Raw genomic sequence first — 18869 nt, 5'->3', positions numbered from 1 at the left:
CTTGGAATGCTGTCCCCCTTGACCTTCATTGGATGGAATTTTCCCCTGAATTTTTTGTTCCCCAATAAAAGCTCACTTTCTGGCGTGTTCCCTCTCTCTCTTGCTGGTCTGTTGTGTAAACCTTGCTACCCCGTCAGGTGGCTAGAGGCAGGAGCTGGGGGAAGCCATCTCTGAACTGGGCAAGAAAAAGGTAATTTGAGAGTTATGTGTCTTTAATTTGATCTCACTAGTTAGTTTCTATGTTTTGAACCTCTAGTATGAAGCCAGCATGCTGGTCGTGTGGCAGAAAATTTGAAGAATATTTAACTTCTGATGTACATTTATCACTGTGGTGACCATGCCCCAGTAGGACTTACCATATTTCTGCAGGTGGTTGGCCAGAGAGAAAGCCGTAGCTTTGGAAGTGAGGTATTTCTCTCTGAGATCTTGCAATTTCTGTTTGCTTTCTTCCAGCTGAGAGAGCAAGTACTGGTTAGATTCCAGAATGCTCATTTCTTTCCTTGGACCAGAAAGAGTAGCGGGAGATACTGCCATGCTAAAGTTTGTGGTAGAAGAAGAACCAGAACCTGGGGATAAGGGATCCAAACAAATAATAAATTAAAAATAAGTGATCATGGTGATGATTGTACTACTTGGTAAACTAATAAAAATCACCAAACTATACAAATATAATGGATGAAGTCTATGGTATATAAATTATAAAAAAGAGAGTTCTTTATTGTGATAAAAATTTAGTTTCCTTACATTAAAAAAAAAAAAGAATCAAAACAAGTATAAAGAATACAGACTTGAGCCGGGCATGGTGCTGCACACCTGTAATCTCAGCAGCTTGGGACGCTGAGGCAGGAGGATCATGTGTTCAAAACCAGCCTCAGCAAAAGCGAGGCACCAAACAACTCAGTGAGACCCTATCTCTAAATAAAATACAAAATAGGACTGGGGATGTGGCTCAGTGGTCAAGTGCCCCCCGAGTTCAATCCCTGGTGCCACGCCCCCCCACACACACAAAAATGCAGACTTGAAACTAGGCATAGTGGCAAACACTTGTAATAGCAGTAACTAAGGAGGCTGAAACAGGAGGATCACAAGTTTAAGACCAACCTGGGCAACTTAGTGAGACCCTGTCTCAAAATAATAAAAAAAAAAGACTGGGAGTGTACCTCAGTGGTAAAGCACCCCTGATTCAAATCCCCAGTACCACCACACAGAAAGAGCAGATTCCATCATAACTTACTTTTGGAATAAACTTTGTCGGCATACCACAACCCTTCAAATCCTTAGCCACAAAAATAAAGCCCAAGATGCCCAGACTCAGAGCCTAAGTCAGCCTGTGGCTCAGACTCCCACAGGAGGGAGGCTCCTGTGCCAGGCCTGGAGCTGAATAACAGAATCAGAAGGTGGAGGATGTCATGGAATCTCAGCAGCTCCCGCCTCTGGCTGCCTAGTCCACAGTGACACACAAGGCCACTGGTGGACGCCGTGCCCTCCACAGTGCTTCTCAGTGTCTGTGTGACAATCCTAAAGGCCATCTCTGTCTAAAAGTCAAACATACATTCATTTTTTATTTTTACAAGTGCATAGAAAACACAAAGGAATCAATATTTTCCCCAATTCTTAAATTATCTTGAGGACTGTCATGACATCATTTTTTTCCTTAAAATATTTAAAAATGTTAGATAATATTCCTCTCAAGATTTTTTCATACTATTGTAATGTTATAAGAAAAAATCCTGAGTATGGTATTCTCTACATGTGAATGGTGTGTGAGGACTTGGGTTCTGTCTTCAGGTTCTTCTTGCTGTGCCCAATGTTAGGCTGGCTCCATTTCCTCCACTAAGGATATGCGTTGGCTTTTCATTAACTTGAAGATAGGTTTCAGGCCTCTGCCTCCTGATCCCATCCTCCTCTTCTGTGTGTGGGGTTTTTTTTTTAATCTCTATATGCCAAATGTGTGCTTGCCACTTTCATTCTGCCTCCCCAGGATCTCTTCCAATCTGTCACATTTGATTTCACAGAATCTTTTTTTTTCCAAATCAGATCTTGAAGTAGTTTATGTATATCGCAAATACATTAGTGACCACCTTATTTCAATTGAAACTATTCTTTGGAGCAGTTTTTATGCAACAATGATTAGTAGTTTCAGGTCAACCAATGCTGTTGACCTGAGGATATATTCTCAGAGCATGGTGAAAATCAAGATTGTGAGTCTGTGGTGGGAGATTCTTCTGAGAAGAATCAGAGAAGAATACCATATTATCTAAAATGTTTAAATATTTCTGTGGTAAGAAGTTACCACAGAATTCCTGTGCAAGGGGGTTTAGTGGCAAAGAAGTTGAGGTTACGAATATAGGCCCAGATGGGAGAAAGTATCCCTGACATACCTAATTTCCTGCACATCAGTTCCTCCCCAGTGGTGAGAGAGACTCCTCTCGAATGTGTATCTCTTCACTTCTGCTGCCTGGCTCTCTAGGCTGGTGGCCCACACGTGCGGGACCGTGGACACGTCCCTATGTACCACTGAACAGTCATGACAAGTGAAGGAAACTGCCCAACCCTCATGCCAGCCTGCAAATACACCAGGTTTTTGAGAGTCTCAAAAGCTTTAGATGATATCAGTATTTTTAAATGTTGAGGTGTATTTTAAGGATTAGCATATGGTCTATCCTACAGAATGTTTCATGTATACTTGAGAGGACGTATATTCTGCTCTTTTTCGATGGGGTATTCTACTGGTGTCTATTAGGCCATGTTGTTTTAAACATTTTATTTCCTTGTTGATCTTTTGCCTAGTTTTTCTACCCCTTATTAGAAATATGGTATTGAAATCTGTAACTGTGATTGTTGAATTTTCTACTTCTCCCTTCAATTGCATCAGATTTTGCTTTCTGTATTTTTGGGGTTTTGTTAGATGCACATGTGTTTGTAATTGTTATATCTTCCTGGTAGGTTAAGCCTTTTATAATTATGAAATATCCTTCTTTGTCTCTGGTACCACTTTTTATTTAAGATCTGTTGTTTTGTCTTGAGGTAGTATAATGTCTTGAGGTAGTATAACGTTAGCTTTCTTACTGTATAATTATGTAGGGTTATATGCCAAAAGGAATTTTGCAGATGTGATTAAATTGGCCTTAAAATGGGGAGATTATCCAGGTGAACTTAATTCACCATGAGGCCTTTAAATATGGGTCTAGAGCACATAGAGCTAGAATGTCAGAAAGATCCAAAGCATGCCAGTGATCAGTGAGGGAGAAGCTCTTAACTGCTGACTTTGAAGGTGGTAAGAGCCACAGTCAAAGAATTAAAGTTTTTTACAATTAGTGCTACCTCAAAATATAAGCTTTTTTTCTTTAAAGGTATATGGATTGAACCTAAAGTCACTCTATCACTGAGCTACATCCCAAGCCCTTGTTATTTTTTGAGACAGGGTTTTTGCTACATTGACAAAGCTGGACTCAAAATTTGTAATCCTGCTGCCTCAGCCTCCAGAGACGGTGGGATTATAGGCATGTGCCACCATGCCTAGCAAGTTTCCCAAAAAATATTTTTAGTTGTCAACAGACCTTTATTTTATTAATATGTGATGCTGAGAACCAAACCCAGTGCCCTAGACATGCAGGCAAGCACTCTACCACTGAGCCACAACCTGAACCCTAAGCTAACAGTTTTTAAAAATTTATCTACAGTTGGGTACGTGATGAACACCTGTGATCCCAGCAACTTGGCAGGCTGAGGCAGGAAGATGGAAATTTCAAGACCAACTTTGGCAAATTAGGGAGACCCTAAGCAATTTAGGGAGAACCTGTCTCAAAATTTATTAAATTATATTTGCTTTATATTTGCCCCCTACTGTCTGTCTAGAATGGGAGTCACAACTGCCAGTACTTTACCCTGCCTCCTGTCCTCTCTGGATGTGCCATGCCTTTCTGGAGCCCGATGGCACTGCTGCTGAGGGCACTGATAGGTCAAGAGCCTCAGTCCCCCACCCACATTCACCCAGGCTGGGACCTCTACCCTTCTGAGAGTCCAGAGGGCCTCCCTCACAGTCACAGTTCTATACACGTGATCACCACAAACTTTGCTCTTTTCTGGTCCCATAAGGCCAGGACCTCTGAGACTTTTACTACTGTTGGTGTATTTCTGTTTTCCGTGTATCTGGAGAACTCTCTGAAGTTTCCGTTTCTTCACCCCCCTGCAAAGTAAGAAGTTACCAGACGACCTGTACAAAGCCCAGGACACAATCAGGGCTAAAGTACACAATCAGGACCAAATGATAATTTGCCTAAATCAGTCAGAGATATTGGCAAATGTGGTGAGGGTATTTTTCCTAAGGTTCCACACTACAGAAATATACTAGAACTTACTTTTTACCAATACACAACCCGGAGCAGTGGTTGTACACCTCAGGCAAAACACTGATCCCCCCAAGACCACAACATGGTTTCTAAGGCCAACAATTTCTCTACTGCTTAGAAATATTCCTTTTTTTTTTTTTTTTCTGGTGCTGGAGATTGAACTCAGGGGCATTTTATTTTATTTATCTATTTTATAAAAACACAGACACTCAAACTGAGAGGATTCTACCAAGAAGCTCATTTCCGGCAGTTAGTTCTGTCACAGTGCTGCAGGACATGGGGCCTTCCAGGAAACGGAGGCAGCACAAAGGTCTCCTTTTCAAACCCTGATTCTTGTGATCAAGTCGCAAAGATTTCAGACATTTACCTCAGAGTAACCGGCGTGTGTTCTTTTTTCAATATTTATATTCATTGTACCGGGGATTGAACCCAGGGGCTTAAACACTGAGCAACATCCTCAGCCTTTTTATTTATTTTTGTTTTTTTATTTTGAGATACCATCTCCAAAGGCTGGCTTTTTGGTTTTTTAAATTGTGGTATGTTTTTTATTTACTTTTTTTTAAACTTTATTTTTTGTAATGCTGAGGATCAAACCAGGGCCTTATGCATGTCAGGCAAGTGCTCTTCCTCTGAGCTACACCCCAGGTTGGCTTTCAACTTGCAATCCTCCTGCCGCAGCCTACCAGGTCGCTGGGATGTAGGCTTGTGCAACCTGTCTGGCCAGGAATAGGAAAGGGAAAAGGGGGTAATCTCAAGGAAGAGAGAGAGGAGAGGGACAGTATACCTCTCTTAACTCCAAGTTTACTGGGATCTCAGGTTTCCAAAGAGTCCTGCCCAAGTTCACCTCTTGACTTTTGACCAACAGCAGGATGACATCAGACTTTTAAGTCACTTTGGCCTATGCTGACTGATTCTAATTGGAATCTGATTATTACAGATTTTGTGGTTAGGAGGAATTATCTTTATTTCCCTGAGTTCTGGGGTCTGGCCTGTGTAAGAATCACAGAAGTCCCCTACTTGGGGTTACTTATGTTCTTATTGGTATTTCATGACCTGCATTTCTCCTGCAGATAACAGATAGTTTGCTAAGGAATGTAACATATCTTGTAGACTTAAGCCAAGCAGGGCTGCAGATAAGTTGCTTTTTAAAAGTCAAAATATGTGGGTGTCAGCACAATGGGCCCATTTTATAAAGTTATTCTATAAATTTTATAGAATAAAAATTTTTATGGGCCCAATTTGTAGAAATATTGTTAACCTTATATTTCCACCATTCACATCTGTCTGTCTCCTATTGAGAGAAGAGATGTCTCTGAGGGACTGGACTAGAGGTGGAGCTGGGCAGAGTTACACAATTCCATGCCGGTTTCCCCTGTGCGTTGCCCTCATTTTACTTTAGCATACCAGGGCACAGCCCAGGGCATGGGCTAGGTTGTGACGATTCGTGGGCCTTTCTTCATTTCAGGGTTTCATGGGCACTTCCTTTTGCAATTCAGTGTCTCTCCCTTTATTCCCAAATTCCTATATCTGTTCCAGGAATGCTAGCCAATCCCATAAATTGACTAGGAAAAGTATATTATTGTATTTTGGAGAACAGTTTCCATAGTTTTTTCTTTTACACCCTTGAGTCTTTGAAACTTGTGGAATCCAGGCAGGATAGAAGAAATTTTAAAATAGGTAGAAAGAAGACACAAGAAAAGGGTGTGGAGATAGAGTTTTGATCTGAGGCTAGGCACACATTCCCGCCTGTCACTCCCCAAACCAGTCTCCCTCCTGGACTGTCACTCCCAAATTTCTAGGAAATCTTTAAATCTTTTTATTTAATTTTTGTTTTTAGTTGTTGACAGACCTTTATTTAATTAATTTATTTATATGTGGTGCTGAGAATTGAACACAGTGCCTCACACATGCTAGGCAAGTGCTCCACCACAACCCCAGCCCTTAAATTTTAAAGTTACCATAAATTCACCCACTTATGAAAATTACCTTGTGCACTATTAATTAGACCATCAATAAATATATTAAGCAAAGAGAAGTATTATACTTTAAGAAGCCTATAATTTGGGGGGCTTTCCAAGATTATATGCTGATCAGATGGAGACCACACCAGCCTAAGGATTCTGAGAACGAGAAGCTGATACCCTTTTCACATACCTTCCAAGTCCATGGCCTTCCAAGTTTAAGAGTTGAGAATCGCAATAGCAATCTCACTCTCAAGATGGCCCATATTCTTCCTGGAATGTGTATTCTTTGCTTTCCTAAACAAATCTCTGTACCTTTACTGACACAGCTTAAATTCTTTTCCATCATGTTTATCAAAAACCCATTTGTCCCTAGTAGTGTGCCCCTTTCTCTGAGAACTCCTTGGGACTCTATTCTGGGGATATAATCAGTATACTCATGTAGGCAGGATAAAGTAGAATGTGTTCCTACTTGTCAAAAGAGATATTGAGGAGATCTATTTTCAGAATTTTGGAAGCATCATCTTTCAGTGCAAATTTTACTGATAGACTCAATTGCAGGGCTGGGGATGTAATTCAACAATAGAGTTCTTGTCTAGCATGAATAAACCCTGGGTCATCCCCAGCACTGCCAAAAAAACTACAACAACAACAACAAATCTTTCAAAATATTAACTTTCTTGATATGAAAATTAGCCCTAAGACGTCTGCTTTTACAAGTTGACACCACTAGGTAAGCAGTAAAACAATGTGGGTTCTTCTGCCCCTGAAACATCTGCGAAACAATGAAATTATCTTCAGAAACAAAACTCTCCTAACAGACCAAGATATTTAGCATCTCTGATGCTTGAAAGTCAACTTAGCTGGCTATAACTCTCCAGGTCATCTTGATTTGAGGTTGGGATGGGAGGGAGGCTTATAGACCTTATCCTAGCTATTAATATCAGGTTCTCTTATGTAAACTACTAATACTTTCTCCAAGTTTGCACCTCCCTTGTAACTCAAAGTGCTATTGTTTTCCCAAAGAAAGTAGCTAATTATAACCAGACCACCAAAATGTGTTCCCAACCAAGATTTTGTACAATTTTCTATCTCAAAATTATCTCTTACTCATTTCTAGCACTTAAATATTTTAATCCACATTTATTTTGCTTAGTATTTATTGTTTTACTTCAAATAACAACAAGCCAAATACTAAATGTCTCAAGCCAAAAAAAAAGAAATTTATTGTCAGGAAAATTGTTCTAGGTATGTAAATAAATAAGAGAGATTTCTGGGTGTTCTAGTTGTGAAGTGTTGGGTATTGTTTCTTGAAAAGGAACAGATAATAAATATTATGTGCCTAGATGCAAAATCCAAGTATATTACATGGGTACATACAATGGGTAAGAAAATAAATGTCCACATGTTTTATTGATGAAGTACAAAATTATTAATAATTGAGCACAACCTTTTGCATGGTGAAAGTCCTTTGCATTGGGAGTCCTGACCTGCTCTGCTTGCCTTGGATCTCTGGTACAATCCTCACTTTCCTCTCCACAGGCTCCTTGCTCTATTTTCTTCCAAAGTGGGGAGACCTAGCACTCTGCCAAGCTGTGAACTGCCAAGACCTCAAGTCCCAGAGTGAGACCCCCAACATCCTCAGAGTAATATAGGAAGAGTAATATAGTAATATAGGACTCAGAGTAATATGGGAACAGAGAGAGCATTTCTCTCTCAAGGAAAGAGGAACCCCAACAATGAAATCATCAGGCCTCTGAACTAAATACCAGTTCTGTCCTCTGTGGACTGGTGCATCTAGTTTTTGCTCTTGTCTTTAGTATTGCTATCCCAGGCCCTCCACAAGGCCCTATCACTGAGCTACAACCCTAGTCTCTGGTTTTACCTACCTTGGATGGATGGCAATTTCCTTGTGCTCAGGCTAAATTCTCCTTGAGACCAGGCTTTCTCAAACACCACACTTCCAATTTGTCAGGGGGGAAAAATGTGTTTCCTCCTTGATAAATTAGAGACTTTGATCTGCAGAATCTTTCTCTTTCTTGGTCTCTCAATGTTGGCAAACTGCTCTCCTGATCAAGGCGACTCCCGGCGGGCTCAGACCTGCGCGTTGGACACCCTCAGTCCAGGGATCTGGGCCTGGACTGCCGTTGAGACTCTTCTTTCGTTCCCAGCGTCAAAATCATCCTCCGCGGAGGAACAGGATCAGGACTAGGTCCTCTGGCGCGGCCCCTCTTGCCTGGTCAGGGACACTTCAGCCCTTCCCTGTCATCTGCAGAGAAGCCCAGGGGGCGTTTATTCACTGTGCCGGGAGCTCAGGAGGCACGGCGGTGCGGGGTCGGGGGCGCACGAGGTCATTTTGTGGTCCCTCCAGTCCCCCCTGCCTCCGCCGCCTTGTTCTCACCGGCGAGAAATGGTGTCCGCGTCCGACGGAGCTTTACCAACGCCCCAACAGCTCAGCGGGACCAGCAGGGGAAAGGCAGAAGCTGCTGAGGGCGAGGTGGAAGTAGACCAAAGGCAAAAGAAGAACCCCCCATGAGATTTTATGGTTCAAAGGCACCAAGAAGGTGAGGGGGCCTCCTCTGCAGCCAGTGCTTGGGCAGCAGGTGGTGGAAGGAGGTTCCCTCTCCAGTCAGGCCACAGTAGGAAACTTGGGCCTGGCTATTCCCAAATAAACCACCTTTTCTGCTTCCCAATTGGGTAGTACTTGAACCTGATACAACTGATACATTTTTCTTCTTTCTTTATTTTATAAGTTATGTACTTAAGAGTATTTTCAATTTCTTTAGCCACACGCAGTAGTGCATGCTGTGATCCCAGGTACTCAGTTACTCGGGACACAGAAGCAGGGTAGCAAGTTTGAGGCCAAATATGGGCAATTTAGCAAGATCCTATCTCAGAATTTAAAGGGGGCTGGTGGGGACTTGGGATGTCGCTCAGTGGTAGAGTACTTACCTAGCAAGCCTGAGGCCTGGCAAAGGAAAGTACTTTTGTTGTTGTTTTAAAGAGAGAGATCAGTTTTCGGTGGAAACAACATCTTTATTTTATGTGGTGCTGAGGATCAAACCCAGCACCCCATGCATGCCAGGCGGGACCTTACTGCTTGAGCCACATCCCCAGCCCCTGTCTTTTGAACTCTACTTTCCATTGTGATGAAAAATTGAAAAACCTCTGCATTTGGGAAAGCAAATACTGTTGAGAATCTCTCTCTCTCTCTCTCTCTCTCTCTCTCTCTCTCTCTCTCTCTCACACACACACACACACACACACACATTGCATTTCAGCCAGATAGGTTTGTACCCTTAGGTCAGACACATTTTAAGTGTGTTGTTAGTGGAACTTAAAATGTAGGATGTTCATAATGAGTATTTTCATTTTCGAAGATTTCCATTTAAATGCACTTTCCAAAAATTATGTCACAAACCAAGAAGTTCACTTCATGCCATTTTTTTTTATGAAAACAGGAAAGACATAGACTCATAAATGGCAACATCTTTAAAGTTCTGAGAGAAAAAATAGTTAATCTAGAATTCTAAGCCAAAAACAAAAATCTTTTTTAAATGTTGATGAAATAGAGACACTTAAAGACGAATAAAAACTCATGTAACTCACACCAGCTGACCTACAAGAAACTTCAAGGGAGTCTCCAGCAGAATGAAAACGAAGAACACAGGAAATAGTATCCACATGGTTAAATATATTAGTTAATTTATTATTAGCTAGTTTATTAAATCTATTTTAATACATTTGACCAATTAAGCAAAAGTAATAGCGATGGATTGCACAGGTGATAACATGAGAAGCAGCTCTGTGGCCTGTGGCTCTGGTTAACCAGAGCTTGCCCTTGGATAAAACTCGGATTTCCGTTGGCAGCCTTCTTCAAAGGATCAAAACCTACAGACTAGGTGGGTTAATCCAACAAGGCCCAAGTGAGGGCTGGACCCTGTTGACTGGAGGACCCGAGAGCCACACTACCGACGCCCTTGCCACCGTGCAGACCTGGGGCTCGGGATCCCCAGCGGGAAACTTCTCAGCTCGAGGAAGGCGGCCGAGTGGGGTGGGCGCTGGGGTGGGCCCTGGGGTGGGCGGTTCGTCACTGCAGGACAGCGCCAGCCAGACCCGGGGGAGCAACCCCGGGACCACACAGCTACTCCCCAGGCTTGAGTTGTGAAGTAGCAGAGGGGGTAACGCGGGCCAGTACCATTCTGTTGCCCCTCTGGTTTTGGAATCCCTGGGCACCCAGGTTTCCAATGCGACAATGGCCACGGTTCACTACTCTGGTCTCCTCTGCTTCTCTAGTCCTCAGAACTTGCGGTGCCTTCAAGGGGACCGAGCTTAGTGAAGAAGGATTTTCTATAGAACGGAATGGAAGCTAATCGTGTGTCTGTGGTGCAGTGGGTTTGGCTGTTGACCTAAAGCTGTGGGTTCGAGTTCCCCGCCCCCGCCGGGGGGTGGGGTGGGGGCAGCTGTCAGTTTCTGCACATTCCTACTGTCAACTGCAGACTATAAACACACGTAGCTTTTTCTTCTGGTCCCCATTCCTTCACACGTCTGATACCTGTCCAGGACTGCCCCAACTGCCAGCCTGACCCTGTGCTCAGGGTAACTGTTCTTGCAACTGAGCCATATCCCAGCCCTTCTTGTTATTTCCAGTCTTGCTAAATTGCCCAGGCTGACCTCAAACTTGTGATCCTCCTTCTTCAGCCTCCGGAGTCACTAGGATTACAGGTATGTGCCACTGCACCTGGCTTTCCTTTTTTTTTTTTTTTTTTTTTTTGAGGGGGGGCGATAATTCTTCCTTAATTTGTGCATTTAATTTACATTTCCAAATGCTTTTGGAACTAAGTTGGTTTTATGATTTTATGATTAAAAATAATGCTGCATTCATTCTTGTACACATATCTGGTCAGTCATGCACATGTTTCTTCTGTAGGGGTAGAGAACTAGATGTGCATTTTTTATATTATAGTGTGTGTACAATGCTTCTGATTTTAGTATGTTCTGCAAATTCACCTTCCACAAAAGTGGTTCCAAATCATATTCCAATTTATTTTCCAATTCTATCAACATCCCTTTGCTTGCCAGCACAACAAACTTTTTCTTCATCTTTGATATTCTAATTAGGTCAGCGCAGCCATCCTGGCTTAGCTACAGCAGAGGTCCAACAGAGGCCATGTGGATATGACTCTGACAAGTATGCTGTATATTTTAGGCAGTTAAAATCTTAAGATAGGGGCTGGGGTAGAGCACTCTACTTAGTTGGTAGAGGGCTTGCCTCATACGCACAAGTCCCTGGGTTCAATCCCCAGCAACACACACACACACACACACACACACACACACACCCCTCATAATTAAACTCCTCTAATAGCTGTAATCATTTCTGTGGTGACTTAGTGACTCAGGTCTAGAGAATACTGGACAGCATGACCTCTTCAATTGCTTTCCGCCAAGCTACTTATCAAAGAGGAGGAAAATCATAAAGGTCCCAACATTTTATCCTCCTGTCCTTTCCACTTTTTTATATAAATGTTGGTTTAGCTTTTAGTAGTTGTTGAAAACAATCTAAAGCCAGTGCTCCCTTCTATACAATGGTGAATTATTATCCAATAACAGTCTCTCTATATTATTCCTTAACAGGTCTTTTCAGGGACTATGGGGATACAAATTAACCAATCTGAACATATCACTGTACCCAGTCCTGTACTTTGTAAGCACCTCATGCAAACCTGAGTCCTTAGAAGCTATTGGCTGGCATTCCCTCAGTTTTTCTGTTGAGTTGCATGAATAGTATTTCAGGTCTCTGGCTTTTGCATAGTAAGTGTGGTTATTGAACAAGTCTTTTTTCTTTATCTCCTTTCAGCATAATTATCTGATTTGTGATATAAAGTGAATCTCTGAGGATAGTCTTTGTTGGGTGATTGCTGACAGGGATCCATTCGTTTTGGTGATACATGACATTTAATCTAGTCTGTCTACTTTGATCACCTATTGTCCTAACTTTCTAGTGTTTCCTGATATTTGAGACAAAATTTTTTCCTTCTTGTGCCGAAGTCCGGCTGCAGCAAAATAACCAGGGTGTGTGTGTGTGTGTGTGACAAACAACTTGTGTAAATTGATACAGCAGGAGTAGGAGCCCTTGGCTCCTTGGCGTTACTTCACAAACCACTCCCTCTGGCATTTTGCCAGGCCCCATCCAGACTTGTTTACAGACTCTAACAATCTTGTCTTTCCAACATTTGGTAGAATTTATGGACCTGTAGTTGTCAACATTTACAAAAGTTGAATACAGTATCTATAATAAGAATGATGCTATTTGCCATGGTCCCATCATAGGAACTCTTGGTTTTCATAAGTTTCTATACCTAAAGGGGATCTTGTGCAAGAAGAAAATTGACTCAGTGTGAGCTGCATCTTGGTTGGTTTGCTCATTTGAAAGGATTTGGAAATTTTCAAATTAATTCACTTTAAGGATCATTTAGGTCACACTACAGAATGGAAAGACTTTTGTATGATTTTCTCCCATCAGTAGACATTAATCACAAACAATTAACCAGCAACATTAGTATTTTCAACAACTATACAAATCAAATTTAAAAATGTAAATTTTGAATGTACATTCCAGGAATGTAAGCAAGGTCAGTCTTTAGTAAGTGGATGAAAAGCAATTACTTCCTATCCCGAGAAAGAGAATGTACTGCCAGACTCAAAAAGGCATCATAGAATTACTCAAATCTTCATCAAGGGGGATTTCCAAGGCTCTGATGGTGCTTAAATATTTCTTCTTGTTTCCCTCATCTATAAGCTGTTATGGTCTGAGCTTAATCAATATAAATTATAGGTTATGAAATGTCAATAAGTAGGATAATAGGATTATGTGATAAGTGCTAGTGTTATGGAATAAACAACGTTAAGCTGTTTCTAAGATGTTTTTCTGCTTGTTTTTCTGCTTCATATCCCCACAAGTGTGCTGGAACCCAGGATGTGGCTGTCTGTTTTTGTTCTGCTAACTGCTTTCTCAGCCCTGGTATCCTGCTTTCTTCATTTTTTTTTTTTTTTTTTTTTTTTAAGAGAGAGAGAGAGAGAGAATCTTTAATATTTATTTTTTAGTTTTTGGCGGACACAACATCTTTTGTTTGTATGTAGTGCTACGGCTTGAGCCACATCCCCAGCCCTGCACCTACATTTTTGAGGATGTGGTTTTTTTCCCCCTTATAAACCCCATAGAACTCAGACTGGCACTGTTCCTGGCAGAGACAATTTGGGTCCTGCAGGGAGCAGTCCCAGCTGGTTAAATAAACAACTCTCTAATTAGGACAAAATTCAGACTGAGATGTTTTCTGAGAGATCAACCCACAACAAAGCTTGCTAAAAGATTACTACTGCTCCTGTTTCCACCTTAATTGATATTACTTACTATAGATGGTTTCTTTAGAAGCTCCACCAGTTTGATAAAATTCTTTCAGACATATAAATATATTATTCTTAGGAAATTGATATGTTCTTTTTCTGTCTGAAGTGAATAGAGAAATTAGATCTCTAAAAATTTAGAGTTACTGCCCTGATTAACTTAAGCAAGGTAATGATCACTTACATAAATTTAAATTTTAAAAAAGTTACTAAAAAACATTTTACTAAGGCAGGTAGGATTAGCACACCTCTGTAATCCCACATACCTGGGAGACTGAGGCAGGAGGCACCTCATGGAGTCAGCAGGACCCTTTCTCAAAATAAAACTTTAAAAGGTGGAAGATGTAGCTCAGTGGTAAAGGATCCCTGGGTTCAATCACTAGTACTGAAAAGAAAAAAAAAGGGGGGGGGTGTTAACTACTTCTTGTACCTTAAATGTGATGTTTTCTTAATGGAAATTTTTGTTCTGAATTGTAGCAAGTAAAAAAATAATTGTAGATTTGTAGATTAAATCAATGCTTTCAATTGTTTGGTCCTAGAAAGGAAATGATATAATGTTGTTGATAGCAGGAAGGAATCTTGAATATTTTTTTTGTGTGTTGGGGGGGTACAGGGTATGTAACCCAGGGCACTTCACTACTGAGCTACATATCTCAGCCCTTTTTATTTTTTATTTTGAGATAGGGTCCCACTAAGTTGCATAGGGCCTTGTGATGTTCTTGAAGCTGGGAATCTTGAATACTTTTATTTAAAGAATTCAAATATTTAATATATAATGGCATTGAAAAAGTTTGTTATAATTTATTTTTAATCAAGGTAGATCCTTAGACAAATTAGAATAGTTGTTTGATTTGATCTAAAAACCACTGTATATTTCATTTCAGATTCTCTCCTAATGTAGAAAATAATAATACCATAATATTCTGGCATATATAAGGCTTGGGTTTATTTTGGCTTGACAATCAAATTTACTTCCTAAATTTCTTATGATGGTCAAATAGTCAAATAAGTGAATCTGTAAGGAGCAAAACATATAATTACAAAAGTATAAATGCAAAGTACAAATGAAGGACTTCAATCACTTCACATATACAAAATATGGCTTTTTACTCACTATACATTGTTAAGGTCTGTAAACAAGTCAGATTGGCACCTGTTATTTTGCCAGAGAAATGTTAAAGTCTGTAAACAAGTCTGCATGGCGCCTGGCAAAATGCCAGAGGGAGTGGTTTGTAAAGTAACAAAAGCAAGCCATTAAGTGTGGAAACTCCTTATTGGTTGACTGCTGTATCTATTTTATGCTAATTAGATAAGCTGTGTAAAATATATAAATACCGCTCTTATTCTACAATAAAGGGCTCCTATTCCTACTGCATCAACGTACACAAGTTATTCGTCACTCCCCCCGGATATTTTGCCCAGCCAGCCGGCTGGGGCAATACATTTTTCTCAATTACATGTCTGAAGCAGCTTGAGAAAAATAGAAATTTCCTTCTCCCGTCCTACTTTTCTTCTAAGGATAGCCACGTTCAACTCATGCAACCTCTTAAATAAAAAGTGCTTTTCCTTGGTGTTCTGTTATCCATCCCATCCCTGCAGACCCCTCCTCAAGGGAAAGAGGGGTTTGTGTGTTTTCCTTCCCGCCCTTTCACGCCAAGGGAGCCAAAAAGGCACCTGCCCTCGTTTTCACGCGCTTGCAACCACCAACCCACCTCCCTCCGACCCAGAAAGGAAAGTGCAAGAACACAGGCCAGACTAGGGCTTCGCTGCGTCCTGTGTAACTGCGTTGCCAGGTGGGTGCCTACGGGATGGAGGCTCCAGGGGCAGGAGCCCTGGCCTCCCAAACCCGGCGAGGCGGTGCGGTCGGTTCTCGCACTTCGGTTCTCTGTCTCCCATCCTCCCCAGACTCGTCTCCCACCCTCAGCTGTCAGTCCTTCGCGAGCTCCACGGGCGCTCCCCGCGTGGACGGCTGCTAGGCAAGCCCTGGTAAGCGCTCTCACTTGGAAAGATGAAGCCCTGCGAGGCCCTGAGGCCTGGAGAACGCTCTGCGCAGTGCTGGGGTCCTCCGGGCTTCAGTCCCAGGCTCTGCCAGCGAGGAGGAAGTCGCCTCCCCCCCCCACCCCCCCGGAGGCGGCCGGTCACATCTTCTCCCTGGAGCCCGGCCACAGCCCGGCTGTAGGCACGTGTCCACTTTGGCCTGCAGATCTCCACGACTCCGCTCCATGGAGCGGTCGGGCGACTACGCTTTGTGCCCAGCTCGGACCCGGAGTGAGATTTCCCGAAGTCAACTCCACAGCGGCTGTCACCGCGACCTTCGGTGTCCACGGGGACACCAGTGCCGACCAGTGACCGCCTGGAATAAAAGCAGCCTCTGGATAAAGCACAGCCCTGGAGCAAAGGCCCAGCCGTCCACCCTCCGAGTGCGAGGCGCTCCCCCGGCGGAGCTGAGGCGTCGTGCCTACAGCGCCCCGGGCTTTCTCGGGGGTAGTGGCCGCCGCCTTCTCAGCGCAGGAGGGTCCGCCGACAGGGCTGGTGCCGGGGTCCTTTGTGGGGTCCCTCGGGGGGCCTCCGATCTCCCTCTAGGCCGCGGTCCCTGCCTCGGTGGCCAGTTCCCCTGCTGAGCGGGGATTGCTGCACCGCTCGTTTTCCTTCGTGGCCTTTCCGCGTTTCCACTGGCCAGGGGAAGTCCTGTCCGACACGAGTGGACTTCCTGGGTCCTGGGCCACAGGACCCGGGCCCGCCGGGAAGAGACAAAGGGTCACCGAGGAGGGGCGGTGCCAGGGAGCCGGTTCTCCTTCACATCCTCGGGCGCAGGTCGGGGTTGGGGAGAGAAGTTCTATTACAACGAACCCACGTTCCGGGAGAAGGGGCGCCGCGCACCGCCCGAGTCCCAGACGGGACGCGAGTGAAGGAGGGAGCGGCCGCGCACTTCCCGCAGCGGCTGCGGGGGCGCACTTCGGCTGAGTGGACCGCTTCGGGCAGGGAGCGGTGGACCGACCGAAGGCCAGGCGCAGGTCCGGGGCGGGGCTACTTCCGTGACGTCATCACAGGGGCGGGCGTATGTAGATAAGGGGGCGCGGGGCTGCTGAGCGGGCACCTGCAGCAGAAAGGCGATCCGTTTGCCGTGCTGTGGGAGCAAGCGCACGACTCTAAACAGGGTACACTCGCTGTGCGTGAGGACTAAGGAAGCCCGGGATTGCGGGTGAGAAGTGACCGTGTGTGTACAGTGGAGGGCAATGAGGCTGTGCTTGGCGGGCAGGCGGGCAAGTCATACTTACCTGGCAGGGGAGATACCATGATCACGAAGGTGGTTTTCCCAGGGCGAGGCTTCTCCATTGCACTGCGGAGGTGCTGACCCCTGCCATTTCCCCAAATGTGGGAAACTCGACTGCATAATTTGTGGTAGTGGGGACTGCGTTCGCGCTCTCCCTGACACGTTTACTAGTGAAGAGTAGGTTTCAACCTGTCTTTTTGTGGGTCTGAGAGTAAGAATGGCTTTTTAGAAAGCTAATTTCTTTGTGATGTCGCTGGGTTGATCAACGGGTTATGTCAATTAAATCCTAAATCCTCAATGGTATTGTTAGCTACTTTTAAGTTCTGTTGGACACAAATTACCTGGCTCAATGGAGGACATCTACTAGGGTGTGTCCTTTACCACACGCGCGGATGTCTCTCCAAACTCTTCCCTACCACCAAATACCACCAAATAACACCAAAAACGTTGTTAGTCTGTAAACAAGTCTGGTTGGCGCCTGGCAAAATGCCAGAGGGAGTGGTTTGTGAAGTAATGCTATAGAGTCATTAAGTATGAAGATTTCTTGTTGGTTGACTGCTGTATCTAGTTTATGCTAATTAAGATAAGCTGTGTGAAATGTATAAATACTTCTGTTCTCCCGTTATTTTGCTGCAGCCCGGCTTCAGCAATAGATGCTAATGGAGTATTCAGAACACTGTAAGTACAGGTCTGGAATTCTTGATTAGAGACGTCTCATTTCCTCTCCAGCAGCAGGAGGTTTCCTTCCTCATATAAGACAGGTCAACTTTTAGCACCTTACTGAGGAGAATACTTGAGTTTTTAAACAGTCCAGGAGTTTCCTTGTTCTCAAGGCTGTTTTCACTACTTAGGCTCTAGATTCTTTTATTTATTTTTTGAGAGAGAATTTAAAAAAAATATTTATTTAGTTTTCTGCGGACACAACATCTTCATTTGTATGTAGTTCTGAGGATCGAACCCAGCGATGTGCACACGCCAGGCGAGCGCATTACCGCTTGAGCCACCTCCCCAGACCCGCTGTAGGTCCTTGATGGAGGAGCTTCTGAACAAAAGCAGCCTTCCAATGCAGCCGCTGGAAATGGTGTGAGTAGCACAGAGTGTGATATTGGGTTCCCTAGAGTCTTAGGAATTTAAAGAATAAAATACACTGACATTGTGTGTGTGTGTGTGTGTGTGTGTGAGAGAGAGAGAGAGAGAGAGAGAGAGAGAGAGAGACAGCAAAGTAACAGGATTCGAGTAGTAGAAAGAAGATGGGGCTCACAAAGGGAGAGACATACCAGGAAATGGCTATTATCTTGTGGTTTATATGAATCTACACGAGCTATTTGAGCTAGCCCCCACCCAATCCTGAGGAAGGCATTCGTGTCCATGGCCTCCTCACCTGTTCTTTGATCCAGTCTGGTTACTCTGTGTCCCTTTGTGTTGGGGGTCTAAGAACCAGACAGCAGGTGTGTTACCAGTTAGTTTGTTTTTGTTTCATTTTTCTCTGCTAACCCAGAAGTAGGCCTGGCCTGGATGAAGCCTGTCTTGTGTCTGTAGTTTCTCAGCCCTGCTGAATAAAAACCTGACCTGAAGGAGTCCAACTCTCCTACCTGCCCACTTTAACCCTTTCTCCTGCCTCACTAGGATACTGTCAGACAAACTGACATTACTACAAAAGCATTAGGTTTTCTCTCCCTTTGGGAAGGTCTCCCTTTCGGTCCTGGATCCACCAGTTGACCGTGGGCTGGCTCTATGAATGTACTATGCCTCAATTTTGCAAATGTCTTATGAAAAAACAATATGAAGTACTTCTTGGATTTGTTCCATGACTCAAATGTGATAATCTAGTGCAGCCTGCATTAAACCTAGGCTGGAAGGAAAGAACCTCCAAGC

The 18869-nt window shown here is 43.5% G+C and overlaps 1 non-coding gene across 1 annotated transcript; it reads left to right on the top strand.

The window, feature by feature from the left end:
* Positions 1-16990: 16990 nt before the first annotated feature.
* Positions 16991-17153, top strand: LOC143405317 (U1 spliceosomal RNA). The gene has a single exon (XR_013092030.1). It is a non-coding gene; the product is annotated as a U1 spliceosomal RNA (small nuclear RNA).
* The last annotated feature ends 1716 nt before the right edge of the window (positions 17154-18869 follow it).

Source organism: Callospermophilus lateralis, chromosome 7 (assembly GCF_048772815.1).
Source record: "Callospermophilus lateralis isolate mCalLat2 chromosome 7, mCalLat2.hap1, whole genome shotgun sequence".
Classification (NCBI taxonomy): domain Eukaryota; kingdom Metazoa; phylum Chordata; class Mammalia; order Rodentia; family Sciuridae; genus Callospermophilus; species Callospermophilus lateralis.
The sequence above is the reverse complement of the archived record's forward strand: the minus strand, read 5'-3'. Positions and strand labels throughout refer to the sequence as shown.